This window comes from Balaenoptera acutorostrata, chromosome 2 (assembly GCF_949987535.1).
Source record: "Balaenoptera acutorostrata chromosome 2, mBalAcu1.1, whole genome shotgun sequence".
NCBI classification, from domain to species: Eukaryota; Metazoa; Chordata; class Mammalia; order Artiodactyla; family Balaenopteridae; genus Balaenoptera; species Balaenoptera acutorostrata.
In genome coordinates this window covers 115291894-115316059 of record NC_080065.1, presented here as the reverse complement: position 1 = coordinate 115316059, position 24166 = coordinate 115291894, and the positions used below count along the sequence as shown (strand labels likewise).

At 36.8% G+C, this 24166-nt stretch overlaps 1 pseudogene; it reads left to right on the top strand.

The window, feature by feature from the left end:
• Positions 1-22347: 22347 nt before the first annotated feature.
• Positions 22348-22950, top strand: LOC103018888 (40S ribosomal protein S7-like; annotated as a pseudogene).
• Positions 22951-24166: the final 1216 nt, after the last annotated feature.

The following is a 24166-nucleotide window of genomic DNA, read 5'->3' as shown; positions in this document are numbered from 1 at the left end:
CCCCGCAACGGGAGGGGCCGCGATAGTGAAAGGCCCGCGCACCGCGATGAAGAGCGGTCCCCGCACCGCGATGAAGAGTGGCCCCCACTTGCCGTAACCAGAGAAAGCCCTCGCACGAACCGAAGACCCAACACAGCCAAAAATAAATAAATAAATAAATAAAGTAGCTATAAAATTAAAAAAAAAAAAAAAAAATTAGGGTAGAATTCTCAGGGAATCACATCAAATATATCTACTTTAATGAAGAAGCCAAAAACAGAGGTGTTTATTGAGATTTCCAAATGCAAAACAAATTATATTTGTCACAATTATTTCAGTTGCAAGTGACAGAAACTTGACTCAAATTTGTTTAAATAAAAATTCCAATAACTTCACCAATATTTACGGCAATTCCCAAAATGACTGTGGTCTTTCCTGAGCACACCAATACTCCCCAGTCCACTGATCATGCTGACTCATGCTCACACCCCTGTGGCAGGGGAAGTGGGACCACATGATTGACAGCCCAACAGCAATCTAGTAGAATTACAGAAACTAAACCACAAAGGGAAAAAGGATGTAGGTCAGGCAAAAATTTAAAAGGCTGGGACTTCCCTGGTGGCGCAGTGGTTAAGAATCTGCCTGTCAATGCAGGGCACATGGGTTCGAGCCCTGGTCCAGGAAGATCCCATATGCTGCAGAGCGACTAAGCCCGTGCGCCACAACTACTGAAGCCCGCACACCTAGAGCCCGTGCTCTGCAACAAGAGAAGCCACTGCAATGAGAAGCCTGTTCATGGCAACGAAGAGTAGCCCCCGCTAGCTGCAACCAGAGGAAACCCGCACACAGCGACGAAGACCCAACACAGCCAAAAATTTAAAAAAAAAAAAAAAATCAAATGTTAACTATACAAATTAAGTTCCATGATTAAGCAGATAAATGTTTTTGAAATTAAATAACTATGACCACTGGAATTAAGAACAAACTCAGAGAATTTTATTGCAGTTTCTTCTAAACACAAGTAAATTCTCAGACAGCCATGAGATTGGTTCAAATGACTGATGGCTTTTTAAGAGATGAGCAAATATCAAAATAACAAGATTCCTGGTTGTAAGAAGCTTGCCTGCCAAGCCGTATGTGAAATCTTACAACCTCTGAGCCCTCACTACCCAGACTCTTTTATTACCTCCAATCCCTAGGGTGAGCAATAGGGAGAATTTGAAGGATAGAATGAGACTTACAAGTCAGTTTCATTCATTTGTCAGAAATAAAATCACCTGCAAGTGAAATAATTTCTTTTACTAAAACTCTCTTCCTTGCTGGCTTTGATGAATCAAGAAACTATTTTGTGAGCTGTCTTCTAAAAAGACTCATAAGGAGGAAAGCGAGGGCAGCACTGGCCAATAGCCAGCAAGAAACTGAGGCTCTTGTTGCAACAGTCTTCAAGGATCGGACACCTAGCAAGACGGACATTAAAACCTTACGCAGCATAATCAAGGTGGTAACATCCTTTAACCTTTGCTGTGTTCTGCTGGTTAGATGTAAATCAGAGGTGGAGGGGATCACACAAGGGCAAGAGTAGGGGGAGGTGGGGAGAAGTGGGATCCACCCTACAATCTGTCTGCCACAGTCAAGGGAGTGAAAACCGAAGTATAAGAACACCGTTTTCTCATCTTTTACCATAATGAATGTTCATACTGTCTAACTAATAACTCCAACCTGAACATTCTTCTAATCATTTTTCATGACCTTAAAACACGTCTTAAAAAATTAATAGCTTTTGTGGTAAAGAAACAGTTATCAGATATCAGCATTTTCTTCAATTTCAAATGTGTAGTTAACTATTACATTTTAGTGAAATAAAATCTAAAACTTTTACTGGAAGTATCACGTGCAATATAATTACATTGTTATGTATTTATCTATTTATTTTTCTACCCAAATATATGTAATACATCAATATTTGAAATAACTTGTTTTGCTCTTTTTTTGTACTCTTTCATTTTATTTGAAGTTTATAATGGGCATGTGCCATTTTTATAAAAACTTTAACTCCTAAATTATGTCTGCATCACAATTAAACCATTTAGCCTTCTCATTATTATGCTACCAATAACATAGCAGTATTATAAACAAAGTTATTCCACCAGAATTAATACATTTCCTTGAGCACTTGACAGCTACCAGGACTTACAAAGTTATTATTACTCAGTATTACTTAAAATGAACATTTATAATATTTTATTAATAAATGACTTGGAAAGAAAGCTAAGAAAAACAAAAGAGATTAGGAACATAAATGATTATCTTGGGTTCACTAAAAACAGCCACTTTTATAACCAAGTACATAAATCCTAATTAAATATTAATTCAATGATTAGAATTAATTCTTTGATTTAAAAAAAAAATTGAAAAACAAACTTTTACCATTACAGAGCTTCTGAATTTTTATGTTATTAGTTAGGGAGTTATTAGTTATTAGGGAGTAAGTTTTCAGGTAATTTTCAGACTATGAAAACCCATGAACTATTACTTTCGAATCTTATCCAAACTCCAAGTGTTTATATAATGGTTGGTAAACCGTAACAGCGGGCTTTCTGCAGAACTGAACAGGAGGCCTCTCCTTTAGACACAGGTGACAGAGCTCTAAGTTACAGTATATATAAATATGCTTTATGTTTTATTTTGCTGGGCAGAAAGGATTATGAAACTAAGAAGGTAATTATCATTGCAGCACATAATGAAGTATTACTTTTTGACTTAAATTATTTTCAGAATACTTTAATTTATGGCATATATATTTATATATCTCAACTCATATGTATACATATATATGTATGCCAATATATAAAATATGTACATACAGATATGCACATATACACATAATGTTACATGGCAGACAGCTTCTCGGCTGTCTACTTGAAGAATTCGAATATTCATACACCTTACTAAAGAAATCTAAAGTCCTCTTACCCCATTGTATTAGATTTTAGTTTTACTCGATTTCAAATTTAATTTCAATAAACTTAGTGGCTTCAAGCAACACAAATCTATTATTTTACATTTCTGGAGGCGAGAAGTCTGACACAAGTCTCACTGAGCTAAAATCAAGGTGTCAACAAGGCCACGTTCCTTTCTGGAGGCTCTAGGGGAGAACCTTGTCTTGTTTTCTTTAATTTCTAAAGGACACATACATTCCTTAGCTTGTGGCCCCTTCCTCACAGCATCTTCAAAGGCAGCAGCATCTTCAAAGCTCTGACTCTGACACCCAACCTCCTGCCTCCCTATTCCACTCAGGAGGACCATTGTGATTACACTGGGTCCACCTGGATAATTCAGGATCATCTCCCCATCTCTAGGTCCTTAATTTAATCATATGTGCAAAATCCATTTTGCCATGTAAGGTAACATATTTACAGGTGCCACAAATTAGGACATGGACATCTTTGGAGGGGCCATGATTCTGCCTACCACACCTTTCATTCATGTTCATTTTTCTGCTTGTGTTGTCAGGTAAATTTCAAAGTAAGGATTTTGCTTGTGCAATTGTTTTTAAAGAAAGAGGAGGAGAGACAAAGGGATGTTTCAGTATACCCTAAGAACTGTCCTTTGAACTGAAGTGCAGTGTTACCTAGAATAATTCTTTCTATAGCCCTATATGAGTGAGGTTTCCAATTTGAATGTTCAAGGGGAAGTTGTTTTGTGTGCACTTGAGATAAAACTTTTTTTTTTTTTTAACTAGCCTATTATTGCCAGGTTCTTTTTATTATTATTATTTATTTATTTACTTTTGGCTACATTGGGTCTTCTTTGCTGTGCACGGGCTTTCTCTAGTTGCGGTGGACGGGGCTACTCTTCGTTGTGGTGCACAGGCTTCTCATTGCAGTGGCTTCTCTTGCTGCGGAGCATAGGGTCTAAGCACAAGGGCTTCAGTAGTTGTGGCTCGTGGGCTCTAGAGCGCAGGCTCAGTAGTTGTGGCGCATGGGCTTACTTGCTCTGCAGCATGTGGGATCTTCCTGGACCAGGGCTTGAACTCATGTCCCCTGCATTGGCAGGCGGATTCTTAACCACCGCACCACCAGGGAAGTCTGATAAAGCATGATTTTGAAATGAGCCTTCTTGGGAGGAGGGAGACATTTTAAGATGGAGACATGAGCTAGGCAGACAGGTCAAGGCTAGTTTAGACAGGCAATAGATATGTACAGAACTGATGGACCCAGCTTCTAAACGCACTGAGCAAAGCCTTTTGAGATTAAAATTTTGAAAATTCCCCACTGAGGGACTGGAAAACATGGTCTCAAAGGAGAGGCAGCTTTGGAGTGGATATAAGGTGAAAAGGAACTGCATTAGTTTAAAAGTTTCTTTTAAGAGCATGATCTCTAATGTAAACGTGGGAAACTGGGAGAAGCTTGAAAGTCTGAAACTGAACTTTGTTTTGCTGGCTGAAAGAGCTTGCACAGGGGAGTGTGATTAAGCTGGCTGGTAATAATAGGATCTACGTCCACTTTAGGCCGGGACTGTGGAAGGACAGAATCTGAAATACTACAACAAACTAGAGTAACATTTTAAAGTTAGAAACCATAAAGATAGTTCCAAGCCTGAAGGTGAGCGATACTTCTATCTTCTTAAATGACTTGCTCATTTGTGTGTTATCTGAGCCTGCAGGCTGCAATAAAGAAGAATAGTATGCATTTTGATTATTTTACTATTTTGATACAGTGCTTTCATCATGCTTTTTTCTAAAAGATGGCTGTCTATTTAACACTTTAGAATTAGGAAGAAACATATTAAGAAGATTTTAAAATGATATTAAAAATTTATGGTCTTGACTTATTGAGGTGAGAAACATCCATAAAGTAAATGGAAATGTATCTTTACAGCCACATCTTTATTATTAAACAGAGCAACTAGTACAAGTTAGAATTAGGGAAATGTGTTATCCAAGACGGACGCATTTCTAGGGACTATAGACATATACTGAAAACTTTTCTCAGCCTCCAGAAACTGGCAGTTAGGGAGGACAATCATGCATCAGAAGTACAGGGAAGGGGACGATGAATTGCCTGTGAAATTCCATCTACTGCCCAAGGGTCCCTGTTAGGTCTGTGTGGGGTCATTCTTTGCTGAGCCTGATCAAGCATCCCCTAAAAGGACCAGGGAAGTTTCTTCTTATCAGGGGGTCAGGAAAAAAGGAAATAACAATGTCAGTCTTTTCCAATTCAGTGCAGTCCTGTGTTTCTAAGGTGCCCAGGTAGCATTCGATATGCCACCCAACATCACTTTTTTTTTTTCTTTCCTTTCTAAGTAACTTAGCTCAACAGCTACACTAAGCTCCAAGAATGGTGAAAATGTTCCTTGTAGCCAAATCTTGTTCTCTGGGAGAAGAGACCACAGGCAGGCAGCCTCAAGCTTATGAAAGGGGTATATTTTAAGTGTTCCTTGGAATATAAATAGTTTAGTATTTGGAATTTATTCTCACAAAAACCATGCTGTAAATGAGATTCATTCCCCTTATCAAATTTTCAAAAGTCTATTTAACCTATATTGTTCTGAAACCATGGTTTCAATTGTACTATTTTAGTTAACAGCTACCTACCACTTTAAACTCTGAAGAAATATCTATCAACCTATTTTTTTTTAATTTCACCTAGTTACAGGGGTATACTGGGATATGAAGTTTACAGTATCTGAAATATCTTCCCCATCCTAATAGATTGCCATTGCCAAGGAAGATGATCACAGGAATAAGAAGTGAATTTACCTATAATCTATATCTATGCCTGTGCCTATCTCTTTATCTAGATATTCAGAATCTTAACTCAAGACTCCAGAAACACAAATGTACTCAAGTCCACATCCCACCCCATTTTTTTTCTGTTCTTCCTTAGCAATGACACTCTAGTAATGGAATGGGAAAGATATTCCCAAATACTATAAACTTTGTACTGCACCGTAGCTCTACAATCACGTGAAAGAACATAACTGTAGCTCAAACTGTAGCTCGAACAATCATCTTGTTCAGAAGTCCCACCATCGTAGGTCACTTCATAAACCAGTAGTTATCTATTTGGAACGTCTTATACTCCTTTACAATAGATCTGCAGGAAAACATCCTAACAGCTTTGCTTAGGCTTCTAAGCAAATGAGGAACACACATTAGAAACTAACACACTTTACTCTTGGTTGTTCTAGAAATAAGGGCACAGCTCATTGAAAAATATTTTTCCTGGATATTTGACATTCTGATTGTATACTGTGATCTACTTTCTATTTTCATCTCTACTTTAAAAAAATAAAGAAAATATACAAATGATATATCCAACCCCCAAAAGGGGTTTCAAGGGGCTTTAGACCCCCATGATGTCCATCACACTTCCCAAGCCATTCCTCTAAGCAATGAAATTGTGTTTGCTGTACAAACCTATCCAAAACAGCTTTCTACCTACCCATCTTCAAATCAGATTAGTATTCTAAGACTCCAGCATATGAAAATTCTGGAGCCTCCCTTTAAATGCTATTTAAACAATACAAATGAAAAGTAAGTTCTCCTGAGTTAAATCCCCAGTCCTCCTCCTGTAAGGCAACCACTGCTAACATACTCTTTCTACCCTTCTCGAAGTTTTTTTTTAATTAAAATAAGAATGAATAAATTACTGATATAAGAACTCAGACAATAAAATTATAGTTTCTATCTATATTTGATATAATATTATCTGTAAAACTTTACCAGCTAGGTATCAAGAAATAAAAATTTAATCCAAACTAGATTTTTACACTAAATTCCCTGATTTGAAAAATCTCTTCTGGTATCTCAGACCATTGAATTAAAAGCTCATTCTTTTAGCCCTCATGCCCATGCCCTTGGCTTCCCCAAGATATTTTCTGAGTGTCCTCAAAACTGGGAGCTAAAGGTATCTCTCATGTATATTCTCAAACTGGAGACATTGAAATTTGACCAACCCTAGGCCCAGGTGACTATTGTCATCTGCTGCTGTGTGATTCTTTCTACAGGTTCTAATGTATTCATTGTACAGATATTCATTAAGTGAATACAACACACCAGACACTTTTGTAGACCCTGGGGCTGAAATGGTAAACAAAACTGAAAATTCTAATTTTCAGGGAGTGTACATTCTAGTGGGGGGAGCGGTCGGTCAAACAAATGAATAAAATATACAGTTTATTTAATTATTTTAAGTCCAATAGGGGAACAAAAAGTAGAGAAGGGGGTAGAAGAGAGTGCTGTTATTAGAAGGTAAGTAGGGAAGACCCCTACTGAGAAGGTAACATTACAGTAAAGATGTGAGGCAGTGAACCATACAATGATCTAGAGAAGGGGTAGCAAGCAAGGCACACAGGCCAAACCTGGCCCATCACGTACTTTTGTATATCCCATAAGCCAAGAATGATTTTCATGTCTTTTGATTATTGAAGAAAAAAAATCAAAAGAATTTTTTGTGCCACATGAAATTATATAAAATTCCAATTTTAGTGTCCATGAGCAAACATTTCTTGAAACACAATCATGCCCATTTGTGTGTGTATTGACTATGGCAGCTTTCATACTAAAATGGCAAAGTTGATACTTGTAGATATCTGATCTGCAAAATTAAAAATGTTTACTGATTTTGTCCTTTACAAAAAATTCTTGCTGACTGCTAATCTAGAACTAGAATAATCCAGGAATATCTTTTTTCATTTTTATGCCATTTTTGAGGAATGACAGATTTTTGAGGAATGACAGATTGTTGACTTAAGTCTTTATTATAAATCTTATCCTTTATTGTTCACCTATATTAACTTTGAATTAAAACTTTTCTGATATTAATATTATGATCCATACTTTAGTTTTGGTTGCATTTAACTGATATGTTTTTGCCCATCCTAACTTTCATCCTTTCTAATTCAGGTGTCAATGCCCTTTGGCCAAAGAGACTAGGAATTCATGTATAGTTGAACAAAGTTAGTTTTATAATGTGTTGTAATGGAGGAGACCACACATCATGGGGAACCATGGAGTGTCTCAGTAAAAGGGTGTTACAGGATTTGGGTTTGTGTTAGGTGATTTGGAAGAGGGATCAAGGAAGTATGGCTTGGTTAAGGATTAGATGATGTCATGAAGTAGAGGAAATCTTATGACTATATCTTAAAATTTTTCTTTTCTGCAAAATAGGAAGAATGAAACAAGAGTAACTTATAATTGGTGAAGCAGCAATAGTTACTCATATTAACCATGGGAGGGATATGTCTGAGCATTTTTGTGGTTTTGGCAATGTTTTCTTTTTCATCTCTGTCCAGACATGACTATTGAATAATTTTGTTTTGATCTTGATCCATACGGTGACAGAGTGACTTCGTGATGCTGGTGCTCTGTGAAATTGTTACATTCAATAGGAGAATATCATGGACTACTTGTGAGAACCAGACCAGATCCTCCTAACAACACTAAGGCCTAGATGATATAAAAAAGAAGGCAATCAAGAATTCTTTATTCAAACCATTCTTCCAGAAAAGGTAAATGAAGACATTTCCAAATAACCAGACAGATAATTCATTGCTAGCAAACCTGCTTTACACAAAATACTAAAGGTAATCTTTGAGGCATAAAGGAAGTGTCATCAGACAGTAAGTTAAATCCATGGAGAAATAAAGAATACTAGGAAAGGTAATTACTTAGATAAATATAAGAGAAAGTAAGAATATTTTTTTCTTCTTTTGACTAATGTAAGTATAAAAGATTATTATAAAACTATATTTTATAACTTCTATCATATAATATTTAAGGGTAAATATATATGACAATAACATCACAAAGGATAAATGAGGGAAGGGAACTATACTAGAGCAAAATTCATTTTATTGCAATTAAGTTAGGAATAATCTGAAGCAGATTATTTTTAATTAAGATGCTGTAATCCCTAGGGAAAAAGCCATTGAGAAACTAACTCAAAAAAAAAAAGTGATACTCCAGCAAAGATCTACTTAAAGCAAAATAAGGTAGTAAAGGAGGAAAAGTAAATAGCAAAGTGACTGACATTAATCCAACTATATCAATAATTACACTAAATGTAAATGGATTAAACACTCCAATCAAAAGGCAGAGATTGGTAAACTGAGACCAAATAGATATGTAATACAACTGTACTCAATCCACAAGAGGTAAACTTTAGATTGAATGGCACAAAGTGACTTAAAGTGAAAGAATGGGGAAAGCTGTACCAGGCAAACAGTAATCATAAGAGAGTTCGAATGACCATATCAGTATCAGAAGAAAATATACATTCAGACCAAAGAATGATAAAATGGTCAATTCAACAGAAAAATAAGGAATATCAAAACATGAGTACCAAACATCATATCCCCAAATACACCTAGTAAAAAAAATGACAAAATTGAAGGGAGAAATACAGATCTCAATAATAAAAATCGGACAGTTCAATACTACATTCTCAATAATGAAAAGAGGAACTAGACAGAAAATCAGTAAGGATATAAAAGATTTGAATAACACTATCAACCAACCTGACATAACTGACATCTCTAGAATACTCCATCTACCACAAAAAACACACACTCTTCTCAGGTGTAGATACAACATTCTCCAGAATAAACTATACACCAGGCCATAAAACATGCTTCAGTAAATTTAAAAGAATTAAAATCATGCAAAGTACATGATTACAAATCAATAACAGAAAGAAATACAGGAAATTCACAAATATTAGAAATTAAACAACATACCTCTAAATGACCCATTATGTTTCTGTTGATACAAAATACACAGAAAAGGCAACTTTATAAAGATAGAATGTAGATTAGTGATTGTCAGGAGCTGGGAATGAAAACCAGTATTTACTGCAAGTGGACATCAGGAACCTTTTTAGGTGATGGAAATGTCAAACTAGATTGTGGCTATGCTTGCATACCTATATAAAAGTACAAAACAAACCATTGAATTCTAAGATTTAAATGGGACCATTTTATGGTATGTAAGCCCATATAGTATATAACACTTCTAAATAGTTGATAGGTCAGAGAAGAAATCAAAAGGGCAATTACAAAGTATTTTTCTCTGAATGAAAATGAAAAGACAACATACCAAAATTGGTGACATACTGCTAAAGCTGTTTTTCATGAAGACTTTATAGCAGTAAATGCTTATGTTAGAAAAGAAAAAGGTCTTAAATATCAATGACTTAAGCTTCCAACTAAAGACTAGAAAAAGTCAATTAAACCCAAATTAGGAAGATAAAAGATTATCAGAGGGGGAAAAAAAAAATCAATGAAATAGAAAACAAAGAAAAAATAGAGAAAAATCAACTAAACCAAAAGCTGGTTTTTTGAAAAGTTCAATAAAATTTATAAACATTTGACCAGACTGAGCAAGAAAGGCATTTACCAATATCAGAAATGAGATATGGCATCAATATAGATTTACAGATATTAAAAGCAAAGGAAAATTTTATGAAAAACTTCATGGAAATAAACTCAAAAACTTAGATGAAATGGACAATTTCCTTGAAATATATAGGCAAACAAAGCTCACTAAAGATGAAATAGATAACTTGAATAGCCTTATATATATTGAAGAAATGTAACTTGTAATCAAAAACCTACATTGAAAATTCCACATCCAGTTTGCTTCAAAGGTGAATTCTACTAAACATTTAGGAAATAATTAATTCCAATTCTACACAAGAATATTTCAAAAAATTGAAGAGGAGAGAATGCTTTCCAACTTATTCTGTGAGGCCCTGATACTAACATCAGAAAAAGACACTGCAAGAAAAAGAAGACTAATATCCCTCATGAACATATATGCAAAGGTTCTAAAATTTTCAACAAATCATGCTATATGAAAAAGGTTAAGAATCATGACCAAGTGAAGTTTTTCTCAGGAACATCAGGTTGATTTAACATTCCAAAAAAAAAAAAATTAATGAATGCAATTCATAGTATTTGTTAATTAAAAAGAAAAAATCATATGATCACCTCAATCGATGCACAAAAACTATTTTTCCAACTCCAACATCTATTCTAAATTTTTTAAGTCTCAGAAAATTAGAAATAGAGGCAAACTTTTACAAAGTGATAAAGCACATCTATAAAACATCTATATCCAGCATTGTAATTAATGATGAAAGAGTGAATGTATTCTCATAAGTGAAAGAGTTCCCAGCTGCCAAAGCTGGGAAAATGTGAACAATCAAATACATAATGTAGTATTACAATGATAACCCAAATTATAAAATAAAAACATGAGTCTATACTGATGTAATAAAGGCTTATATAAATAAATAAATAGGGAACAAGAGACAAATCTCCTTTACAGGAGATTTCCAAGTAATTTATATAGACACTCTCCCCTTAAAGAAGGTGAAGCATAACCCCACACATAAGTACAGGCTATACTTGGTGAGTTGCTTCTAGAGTACAGAGTGGAAAGAGGGAAAAAGTGACTTTTCAGGGCAGAAAAACTAGCCAGATGATCAGAATTGTTACCATCAGTGATAAATCATTTTGATGTTATAAATTTAAAACTACTTCACTTCTTGGTTATACTCTGAAAAACCCTTAACCCTATTCTAACCATGAGAAAACCACCAGACAAACCAAAAAAGCAAGATACTGTTTAAAATATCCAACTATTACTCCTCAAAAAAGTCAAGGTTATCATAAACAAGAAAAGTTTGAGGAACAGTTATAGCTCAAAAGAGTCTAAAGAGACATAACAATTAAATGTAATGTGATATTCTGGATTGGATCCTAGAAACATATATTATGGAAAAACTAATGAATTTCAAATAAAGTATGAAGTTCAGTCAATAACGAAAAACAAGGAACAAATTACTGATAGAAGCAACAATAAACTGAAGTGTAAAAGTAAGATGCTAAGAGAAAGAAATCAGATACAGAAGAATACATCCTGCATCATTCTGTTTATATGAAATCCTAGAAAAGTTATAGCTACAGAGACAGAAAGCACACTATTGATTGCCAGTGGCCAGAAGTGAGGAGAGGATTGACTGCAAAGGGACACTAAGGAATTTTTAGAGTCATGGAAATGTTCTACACAGGAACCACTACCATAGCGGTTACTAGAATGCATACATTTTGCAAAATTGGTGACTTTTAATAAATTAGACCTTAATAGTGCTATTTTCAATAGCCTTTTTATTGTCTTTAAGGTCTTTAGTTTTACTCAGGGTCACAGCCACCTCTAAAATGATAATACCAACACAGTGTTGTAAGCATGCTGGTAAAAGTAAGTGTGGCATATAACTCTGATATTGAGGATAATTGCCCAAAACAGCTATGGGGATAGGATCTTAGAGAAGTCTTCCCAGAGCCTCTGAAAGGAATTTTACTGTTTCATCTTTTTGCATGTTTTATGGGTGGTCAACTTGTTCCAGAGAGACATTCCATTCTCTTTACAAGGAAAACCTGGGGAAACTAAGTTTTTCTAAAGAACACAATAATTTAACAGAAAATGAGGTACCTGCTATTTGACATTACTGTACATGCCTCAGTCAGATACTAAATTAGTTATAACGTGTTAGTATCTGAATTATTAGTCAACTCATGTCATTGTTAAAGGAGGATGGGACTTTATGGGTCTGGGCAAAAGTCCTGCACAGGAAGGGGAAATTGCTCTTCCAGGTTCATGTAAACAGAATTTGGCTTGCTGTGATGCTTGTAAGTTTATCACTTTCTCAAATGTTGTATCAGATCCAAGGATAGTCTTTCTTAGCATATACTTATGTGATTTTTCTTTTTCCTTTTTTTTCTACTACCTTCAATCACCCTATAGCAGCTGGTTTCAATGAACACTTTCAAAGTCAGCAGATGATTCCCAACTGAAATGTCCAGCCTTGATCTTGGACCGTTCTGCTTGTTGTTGTGTGTCTTCTTACAGTCTCTTTCCCATGAGAATAAATATATTTGCTTTCCTCACACATAAAGAAACTCTCTTATTTTTGCCAAAGATACAACCATCCCCCTAGTTCCCTAGGCTCAAGTTATTGGAATAACTTTTTAATACTCTCTCTCCCTTGATCTCACCAAGTCTTTCCAAATGCTTTACTCAAATGTAACCTCATATGACCTCATATCCACACTCTTCAGATGACCTTCCTTCTGTTGCCTCCACCACTTCTCTGTTCTAAAACACCTATACAAACCCCTATAACACCTTTTAAGTACCTTTTCATGGACATCTCTTTCTATACAAGAATCTACACTTCCCTTTGTCCACTATAATAAATACAAACTTAAGTGTCTAGCATTCAGTGCCTTATATCAACTGCTCTTCTATATATTTTACACATCTCAAAGAAATCTGTTTGCTTCCCCATTTAGAGTTTACTGTACACTAAATTCCACATAGATTCTCATAATAACTCTATAAAACAGATGCACTATTATCACCTACATTTTACAGATGAAGAATAAAAAAATCAGAGTACCTTGCCAAAGGTCACTCAGTTTGTAAGTGGTAGAGTTATTACTTTATGTCAGATCATTCTGACCCAAAGACTATAGTCTTAACTATTATACTCTATCACCTTCACATCAAATACCTGTCTCTGTAAGTATCATTTATGTCCACCTAGACCCTCTTCTCTCCTTCAATCTTGCCCAGGTTGGCTTTAATCTAAACCACCACCCAGTCGTGCATTTCCTTTCATGGCTCGTCTCCTGCCTTGTACTATATCTGTTTACTCTTGCTGATAGGTGATCTTCAACTCAACTATAGAAATTTCAGCTTTGAGAATTATGTATGTCTTATACAGCCTGGATCTAGTAAATTTCCTTGTCTACTGATGGAGATCAGTAAGCATCTGTCAAAAAAAAAAAGTTCCTCATTTTTGGAAGTCTCTGGATTCTGTATCTTTGAATCCTTTCAGTGGTTAGTATACTTCTCTGCACACAGTAAAGGTAAATGCTGGCTCACTATGCTCCTTATACTTTAAATATGTTAACACATATTTCCTTGAAGTTATTTGAGTTCTCTTGGACTTTTCCTCTTCAGTTCATGCATGTACAAAGGTTAGGAAAGCAGTGGGTGTGCAAAGAAGGATTCAGAGGCTAGAGCTACTCTTCCTCAGACCCAACAAAATGGGTTTTGACATCTTATACCACATGGAAATGAATGGAAAAATGGTCAAAAAATAGTTGAACATATGACCAATGGGAAATCATTTTACATTCATGTTGGACATTTTTAGGACTACCTTTGTTACTAGTAAGAACACATCTTAAAATTAATGCCTGGAAAACAAATAAAGAAAAAACAAACAAAAAAATGAGAAATGATATTTGCATTTACACAGCATCCTGCCCTTCCCTTAATGATTTTTACAATCATTTTCTATTCCTACCCTTAAAACAGCAGAAGCCAAGGCAGTTGTTATTATACTAATTTTAGTTATAGTGTTATTTAAACACTATGAGATTTATTTTTGCAAAGTGATGAGGCCAATAAGTAATACCACTGGGACCAGGACTCGGATTTTCTGGATCACCATCCACTATTCTGACATATTTGAATTTTGCTGCATTCTCAGCCTATAATTCAGTCACAATTGCTTGCTTTGTGATCAGGGGTATATTTGTTAAACAGTGCTACCACCTGCTGGTAAGTTTTCCAATAATTCACAGTATAGCAAACCTAAAACAGGAAATAAATAAAAGGATAACCAATATAGCAATAGTTTACAATTACAACTACATTTACCTGCCACATTCTAACTGTACTTCCTAACTGTGCTATCATATCTGCTTAGGCGCTCCTTTACAGGTAGCCAATGAATCTTCCAACCTTAAATGTCCAAACATTTCTTTCCTCAAGATCTTATAATTACATTAATTTTGTCTACTTCTTAGAATATGCATATTTGGGAGAACATTTTAATAAACTTTTATACAATATGATAACAAACTTGGTGCCTACCAATAATGTAAGTCAGTAATACCCAAATTTGTGTGCATAAAATCATCATCTGGTGAGGAGTGAGGGCTATTATGGTAGCAAAAGCCTGTCTCCCTACATAAAAAAATAGTAAGCCAAAAAATAATACAACATTCCTGGAGGGATTGCAGAGATCAGTGCCATTATTGAGGACTTGAAAGATGCAGGAGTGGTGATTCCCACCACATTCCCACTCAACAGTCCTATTTTGGCCTGTGCAAAAGAAAGATGGATTTTGGAGAATGACAGTGGATTATCGTAAGCTTGACTGTGATAGTGAATCCAATTGCAGCTGCTGTACCAGATGTGGTTTCATTGCTTGAGCAAATTAACACATTCCTTGGTATCAAGTATTCAGCTATTGACCTGGCAAATACCCTTTTCTCCATAAGGTCCACCAGGAGCAGATTTTTTTTTTTCAGCTGGCAAGGCTGGCATTATACCTTGACTGTCATATCTCAAGAGTATATCACAACTCTCTAGGCCTATATAATAACTTAGCTCAGAGATGTTGATCACTTTTCCTTCTATAAGATATCATACTGGTCCATTACATCAATGACATTAAGCTGATTGGAACTAGTGAGCAAGAAATAACTAGTTTAGCCTAGGCATTATCTGATCCACCACGCTATAAAGCTGGGCATGCATAGAAACACTCCATAATCAAATGAAAGTGCTATATACTTGATTGGCCTCAAGCAGGCACATGGTTTTTCACTTTGCTTGGAAGGAGAAATGGCCAGATGTATGATTATAAACTGGCTCATGGGTTGTGGTCAACGGTTTGGCTAGATAGTCAGGGATTTGGAAGAAACATGTTTGGAAAATTTATGAGGAGGAAATCTGGGGAAGAAGTACAGGGGTTGACCCTTCTGATTGGGCCAAAACATGAAGATATTTGTATCCCATGTAATTGTTCAGCAAAGGGTGACCTCAGCAGAGGAGAATTTTAATATTCAAGTGGATAAGATGAACTGTTTTGTGGATACCAGGCAGCCTCTTTCCCCAGCCACCCTTGCCATTGCCAAATGGGCTCATGAACAAAGTGGCCATGATGACAGGGATAGAGTTTATGCACGGGCTCAGCAATATGGCCTTCCACACACCGAGGCAATCTGGCTATGACCACCACTGAGTGCCTCATCTGCTAGCGACAGAGACCAATCCTGAGTCCCTAATATGGCACCAACTCCCTAGTAGTAGGTTGATTACCCTGGACCACTTCCATTATGCAAGGGGCAGTGCTTTATGCTTATGGGAATAGACACTTACTCTGGGTACGAATTTGCCTTCCCTGCACTCAATGTTTCTTCCAAAACGACCATCCATAGACTTAAAGAATGGTTTATCCATCATCATGGTATTCCACACAGCATTGTTGCAGATCAAGAAAATCACTTCACAGCAAAAGAAGGGCAGCAATGGGCCAGTGCTCATGGAATTTATTGGTCTTACCATATTTCTCACCACACTGAAGCAGCTGGCTTGATCGAATGGTGTAATGGTCTTTTGAAGACTTAGTTATAGTGCCACTAAGGTGGTGATACCTCACAGGGCTGTAGCAAGGTTCTGCAGAAGGCTGTACATGCTCTAAATCAACATCCTGTATATGGTGCTCTTTCTCCCGAAGCCAGCATTCACAGGTCCAGGAGTCAAGGAGTAGGAATGGTAATGGATCCACTCAATATTACCCCTGGTACCTCTAGCAAAATTTTTGCTTTGTGTTCTTGAGGCTATATACTCTGCTGGACTGGAGATTTTAGTTCCAGAGGAAGGAATGCTTGCACCAGGAGATGATTCCACTGACCTTGAAGTTAATAATGCCAACACCCACTGGCCACTTTGGGCTCCTCATGCTTCCAAATCACCAAAGAAGGGAGTTTCAGTGTAAGCTCGGGTAACTGATCTCATACCAAGAGGAAATTGGACTACTACTTTACAATGGCAGCAAGGAAGAGTAAGTCTTGAATATAGGCAATTTCTTAGGGTGTTACTTAATATTACCATATCGTGTGATTAAAGTCAATAGAAAACTACACTAACCAAATCCAGGCAGGACTACTAGTGGTCCAGACCCTTCAGGAATGAAGGTTTGGGTCACCCCACCGGTTAAAGAACCATGACCAACTGAGGTGCTTGGTGAAGAAAAGGGGATAGAGAATGGATAGTGGAAAAAGGTAGTTATAATTACTAGCTAAAACCATGTGACCAGTTGCAGAAATTAGGCCTGTTTCTATATCATTCAGACATACACACACATAGGCATGCTTGTTCTCTTTCCTCTCTATTTCCTTATCATGTAAGGTAAAATATATTGACTTTACAACATATATTTAAGTACTGTTAATTTAACATCATAGTATAAGTTATAGACTATCAAAGAGAAGACTAACCATCACTCAAGAACTCTACCTCCTTTACTGGAAAAGCAGTCAGTGCATTTTCAATTGTACACAGGAGAGCTGTAGCACAATAGGCAAAATTATGATCTTATTTTCATGAATTGCAACTTAAGTATGGTTTAAGGAGATGAGTATGGGTGCCAAGTTAACAAAAGGTGTAGTTGGGTTGGGTAATTTTATGTGTCAGCATGAGTGAGGCATGGGTGCCTAGATTATATCTTACTGGGGGGAGTGTTTTGAGTAGATTTCTGGTTGAGATTAGCACCTGAATCAGTGAACCCAATGAAGTAGAAGGCCCTGTACAATATGGTAGGGCATCATCCAATCTGCTGAGGGCTGACTGAAACAAAATGTGGAGGAAGGAGAAACTTCCCTCTTTGTTTCCTGCCTCACAGGTTGAGCTGGGACGGCTCATCTCATCTTCTCCAGCATCAGTCTGAATTTACATCATCATCTCCTCTTGTTCTCAGGCTTTCAGACTTGGATTCAATCACACTACCAGCTTCCCTGGTCCTCCATCTTGCAGATGGCATATCGTGGTACTTCTCAGCCTCCATAATCATGTGAGCCAATTTCTCATAATAAATCACCATGTATATACAAATACACACCCACATATATACCTATCCTATTGGTTCTGTTTCTCTGGAGAACCCTAACACTAGGTTTATCTCCTGAACATTCTAATTCATTTCTGGATTAGAATCAGGAAAAACTGTTTTTAATGAGCACCCCAAGTGATTGTCATGATGAGGAAAGTTGCAAAGCTCTGACTTAAGCAAACAATTCATCCTGGGCTCTACCCATAATTGGCTCAGAGAGTCTAATAAGGTCAAATAACCCTTCTAAAACTCAGGTCTTCATAAGGGAAATATGCGGACTGTAGTAAATTCCAACCACTAGATATTCTCTAAGAACCTTCCTTTGTGGACAAAATCTTTGCAAAATAAAATATTCTGGATAGCCATAAAATTGATCTACGGAAGGCACACCCATGTGATAACTGAATTTTCACATATTGGATAATTTGTTCTATTTAGTCAGCAATATTGAACTTACAATTAATTATCCCACTAGACCATGAAGAGTTGCAAAATAAATATGTTAACCTTAGAAAATAATTGGAGAAAAGAAAAAAAAAAGACTGTCAACATCAGTAGGTTTGGGAAAGTAAGAATTAAAAGTGTTTTCCAGGGGCTTCCCTGGTGGCGCAGTGGTTGAGAGTCTGCCTGCCAATGCAGGGGACACGGGTTCGGGCCCTGGTCTGGGAAGATCCCAAATGCCGCGGAGCAACTGGGCCCGTGAGCCACAACTACTGAGCCTGCGCGTCTGGAGCCTGTGCTCCGCAAAAAAGAGAGGCCGCGATAGTGAGAGGCCCACGCACTGCGATGAAGAGTGGCCCCCGCTTGCCGCAACTGGAGAAAGCCCTCGCGCAGAAACGAAGACCCAGCACAGCCAAAAATAATAAATTAATTTTTTTAAAAAAAGTGTTTTCCAACTGCTAGATGTTTTGTCATAATCCTTTATCTGCTCACAGAGTGTAACTGAACAATGTCAGAGCAGAAAGATAATAACCAGGAGAAACTCAAGAGATTCTTGGCTGTAATTGCATTAGTTAACAGCCTCCAGATGCTGAAAATCAGATGCCTCACAACTATTAGGAGAAAAATCAGTGAAAAATTAGCCTTACTATTAAAATGTTGGACGTTTAAATGAACAATGTTAGAAGGAAGTAGAGGCTGGTGTGGGACAGACTGACTTGGGAAAAGTTTGTGAAGCCATTAGGTGACTTACATATTCTTTATCTCATCATTAACTTGTAAAACCAATTCAGTCAGCCCTCCATATCCATGGGTTCTGCATCCTTGGATTCAAACAACCATGGATTGAAAATTGTGAGATACAGATCAAGACAGAAGGATGGACTGCATTGGAAAAACACAAAATCCTTGCAAGTGAAAACATCTGTGACTCATTAAATGAAAGGACAATAGAGAAGCTCTGAGAATTTTGCTCCCCACACCTTTATCCTCAGACTCACCAGCACTTAGCGTTACAGGGAGAGCTAAACCTTCCCAGTGGTAAACAGGCAGATTGTCCAGGAATGGGCTGCTTAGGACTGAGGTAGGTAGTTAGGGCTTTTGCCAGCTCATGTTTGAGGTTTTTTGATTCATAGGTATGTTTTCATCTGGCCATTTAAAAAAATCCTCTTCTTCAATCCTCCCTTATGTTAGATATTTCTAGCTGCTGTTATAAGACTGCAAAGCTGCCCTTCAGTCTAATCACGTTTTACCTATGAAAGAATGTGAGCTGTGAGTAACAAACCAGAACTGGTAGTCTCACATAGCAAATAATCCAATAATTTTTCCTGCTTACTGAAACTCCACTGATTTGCTCTATCCAAAGTGGCAACAGAGTGTAGTCTACATTGAAAACTAGCTATGTTACAGCTAGAACATCAAACTATCTGCCCTGTCTGGATGGGATTTGTTCCTTGGGTGCATCACACCAAATTCATTAAAATTCAAGAAAAATAGTTTCTAGTGGAACCACAGGAAAAAAAATCTCTTGATCTTTTATTCTATACACCTTGCACAGGTGCCCTATATCACATTGAATAGCAATAAATTTGACTGGATCAGAAACCTGGGAATCTTTCTTTATTTTCTCTTTCAACTCCAAAGTGCAATCTATTTCCAAGATTCTCATTTTTTGCTCCCAAATATTTTTGAATCTGCTCAGTTTTCTCCATATCCATGACATCAACTAGCCTAAGGTACTGTTATGGTAGACTATGATGAATAAAATAGCCTACAAAATCTTCCTGCATCTAAACTTGCCCTTCTGTAGTTAATCCTCTATTCTGTAGTCAAAGTGATCTTTCTAGAAGACAAACAGATATCGATCGTATTTTATGTTCTGCTTGAACTCCTTCAAACCTTTACTATTTCCCTTAGGAGCTTGCTATTTAAATATTTATTTATTTATTTATTTATTTATGGCTGTGTTGGGTCTTCGTTTCTGTGCGAGGGCTTTCTCTAATTGTGGCAAGCGGGGGCCACTCTTCATCGCGGTGCGCGGGCCTCTCACTAGCGCGGCCTCTCTTGTTGCGGAACACAGGCTCCAGATGCGCAGGCTCAGTAATTGTGGCTCACGGGCCTAGTTGCCCCGCGGCATGTGGGATCTTCCCAGACCAGGGCTTGAACCCGTGTCCCCTGCATTGGCAGGCGGATTCTCAACCACTGCGCCACCAGGGAAGCCCAGGAGCTTGCTATTTAAAGTGTGGTCCATGAGCCTGCAGCATCAGCAGTACCTAAGAGCTTAGGAGAAATGCAGAGTAGCAAGCTCCATTACAAACCTAGTGAATAAGGCTCTCTATACTGTAAAATTTCTGTACTGTAAAATTTCTGTATGGTTTAAATGCACGTTAAAGTTTAAGAACCACTACTTTAGGATAAAATCCAAACTCATGGCTCACAAAGCTTTTGATGAACTACCCACAAATTAGCTTTCCTGACACTTCTCTTGACAACCCCCATCCGTCCAACCTATAAAGATGCTATGTGGTCTCTTGCATCTAGATTTTCAAATGTCGGTTTACTTTTCCTGAATACTCTTTTCCACACCACCCCAACTTCTTCCTTGCTAACTCCTACTCATTTTAATTATTCTCCCAATAAATTTTTCCTTATAAACTGAGCTATGTATTTCAACTAGGTATTGTAATGACACTCTATACTTCCTTACCACAGAACTTCTCTCACTACTGTAATAGACTATATCCTCCAGAATACTGTAAGCACTCTAGAAATAGAAAACTAGCTTAATATGTTAGTTGTTGTATATCCAACACCAAAAGTTAGCACATACTAAGTGTACAATATTTAGTAAATAAATGTTGACAAAAAATATACCTGATAGCTTAGTTGTTTTTTTTTCCCTATGCAGAACTATGCAGAAAAACTATGATTTTGTATTTTTTTTTTTTTTAACTCTCAGGAAAACTAATTCTAGAAACCTAGGCTGAATGTAGTAGAAGGATGTCTTCAGGTAGTCACTTGCATGCAGTTAGGGAAGAGGAGGCAATCTGGGAGGCAGTATCTGAGACGATAAATTCAAAGCCAGGTAACCTGTCAGGGAAGTTGTTAAGCTGAAAGTGGCAGTGAATACAGGAGATTCGGGTATGCATGAATGGGGAAGACACTGAGTAAATCAGATGGGAGCAAGATGGTTTGAAGTGGGGCAGAGATATTGAAAATTTCACTGAGTCATAGAATATACAACACAGGTTTAAACTGTATGAGTCCACTCATATCAGATTTTTTTCCCCACTAAATACGTACTACAGTACTATACAATCCATAGTTGGTTGAGTTTGAATTTGCAGGTGCAGAATCATGAATAGAGAGGGCTAACTGTAGAGTAGGCAGAGGGTCAGCACCCCTAAATTCCTCACCGTTCAAGGATCAACTGTAGCTTGTGAGGAGAAGTCTGCAACCTTAGCAATAAATGCATGGTTCAAAGAGTAAAAAACCCAACTGTTCATAATATTATGTTTTGTTGTCTTTCAAGGATATTTCTTCCTCATCCCCCTCTCAATCCTTTCATCTATAAGTAAATTCCACTACTAAATGCAGAGGAAGATTTCACACTCCAAGTGGTGACATTTTCCTTTTTAAAATCCTGTTATACTCTCTATAACTTCTATGTGGAAAACGAATTATTGGGTTTCCAGAGTAGATGCTAGGAGACCAGTAAACCAGACAAGTAATTACAGGAGGCTGCACAGAGATTGTGGTAGTGAAGGTAGAGAGGATGGGTACACTTGAGTGATATTAAAGAGACAGGGTTGATTAAATGGATTATAAACTGAAATGTAACCTCATTAGCTGCCTTTTTAATAACTTAGTATCTGATTATATCTCACACATTGCTGAGGAAATTGTAAAAATAAAGTATTCTCTTCCTAGGTCAGTGCTCAATAAGGAGAACATGTTTAGTTAGAGTGTGAAGATAATGAAGCCCAATGGTGAAAAGTGGGATGAGTTTTAGTCCAGCATCTCTCAGGGTCTCCTTGAGCTGAAAATGAATTCAGACCTTAAGTCCCAGATAAGAGAGCTGAATATAACAGCAGCCAGGGAAAGTAAGTTGATAGTGGTCAGAAAGCTATTATGATCATTGTTCCTGTTCCTTAACTGAAATCTTTTGAGAAAAACCAAGTCTGGTAAGTACTTGAATTGCAGAAAATGTTCAGTGAGAAATACATCATCTTTAAAGCCCAGAGGAGAATTCTGCCTAAGCCAACTCAAAAAGGCTGTACAAAAAAATAAGCAAAAGCATCCTAGAAACCATACTCTGACAACTGTACACATGTGATCCTAGAGGACTTAGTCTTTCCAAGTGAAAGTATAGGCAAGAGAATCCAGGTGAAACTGGATGCCAACCAACTCAAAGATTTATTTGGATAAAACACAGCAGAATAATGTGGAACACAAGGTTGAAACTTTTTCTGTTGTCTATAAGGGCAACACAGGCAAGGATATTAATTTTAAATACCCAGAGTCTCAGTTCTCAGTTGTAAACAAAAATGACTAAAATATTATTACAAAATATTTTAAAATAATGTAAATTTCATAGTCTAATTTAAAAGACATTCTAGAAATAAGAGAAGCTCCTTTTCAGAGGATGACTAAACTCTCAACAAGCTAAAGCAAAGCCATCCTATATAGGCTCTTATTCCAGAAGGTACCATCAAGTTCTTGTTATCTGAAACTACTCACTATCTAAGAGAATGAGTTGAAAATACTTAGGTTACATCACTTTGCCTTATTGTTTTTAATATTGCCAAGAAGACAGCAGTAGAGAGCAATAGAGAGATCTTATTAACACCTTCTTAACACCTCATTAATACCATGTGCATTCAGCACAGACCAAAATCCAACTTTGGAAATAAGGAACAAGCCCTAAGTTAAGGCCTACTTTAAATCTACCCTAAAACAAATTAAATCCAAGTCTTGAAAGATCAGCAAGAAAGAAATATTTTGAAGATCGATGCCACAAGTAAGAGGAGCTTAAGAAACACCCTGGGCTTTCCAGAGATTCTAACAATGCATAAAGTCAAACCTACACAAGTCCAATGTGATCAGTTAGTAATTTACCTGCATGTTAAAAGAAAAAAAAATTCAAAATTTCTACAATGCTTTATCAATAATGTACAGCACACATGAAAATTACACATACAAAGCCAGAAATATTGTTATACGTAGTTAAGGAAAAAAGCAGTCAATAGACACCAACCCTAAAATGGCTAAGCTGGTGAATTCAGCAGACAAAAATTGAATACAGGTATTATAAATATGTTCAAAACACAAAAGGAAAATACAGTCAATATATGAAGAGATAGGATATATGAGCTGAAAAATGAAAATTATAAATACTAACCAGGAAATTCTGTTTCTATCCATGAATGATTAAATATGACAGGAATTTCACTTCCTACATAGTAGAAAACCCCACAAAATACATGGAACAAATGATTTAAACATTATACAAAGGACAGAAAATGATTCTTATTCCCTTAGAGAAAGGAAACAAAGTTAGGCATATAATTGCCAGAGTTTGCTGCTTGGAGGCATTTCTGTGTCACACCTCAGAGAGGGGCAACCCTGTCAAAGTCTTATTTTCACTGAGTATAGAGACAAAAATGAGAGTTCAGGGAGGCAAAACAACTAGACTGTGTGAGATAGAGTAGTGGAGAAAGGGAAATTACAGAGAAAGAGAGCACACACTCCAGAGACGCATAGAGAGAAGG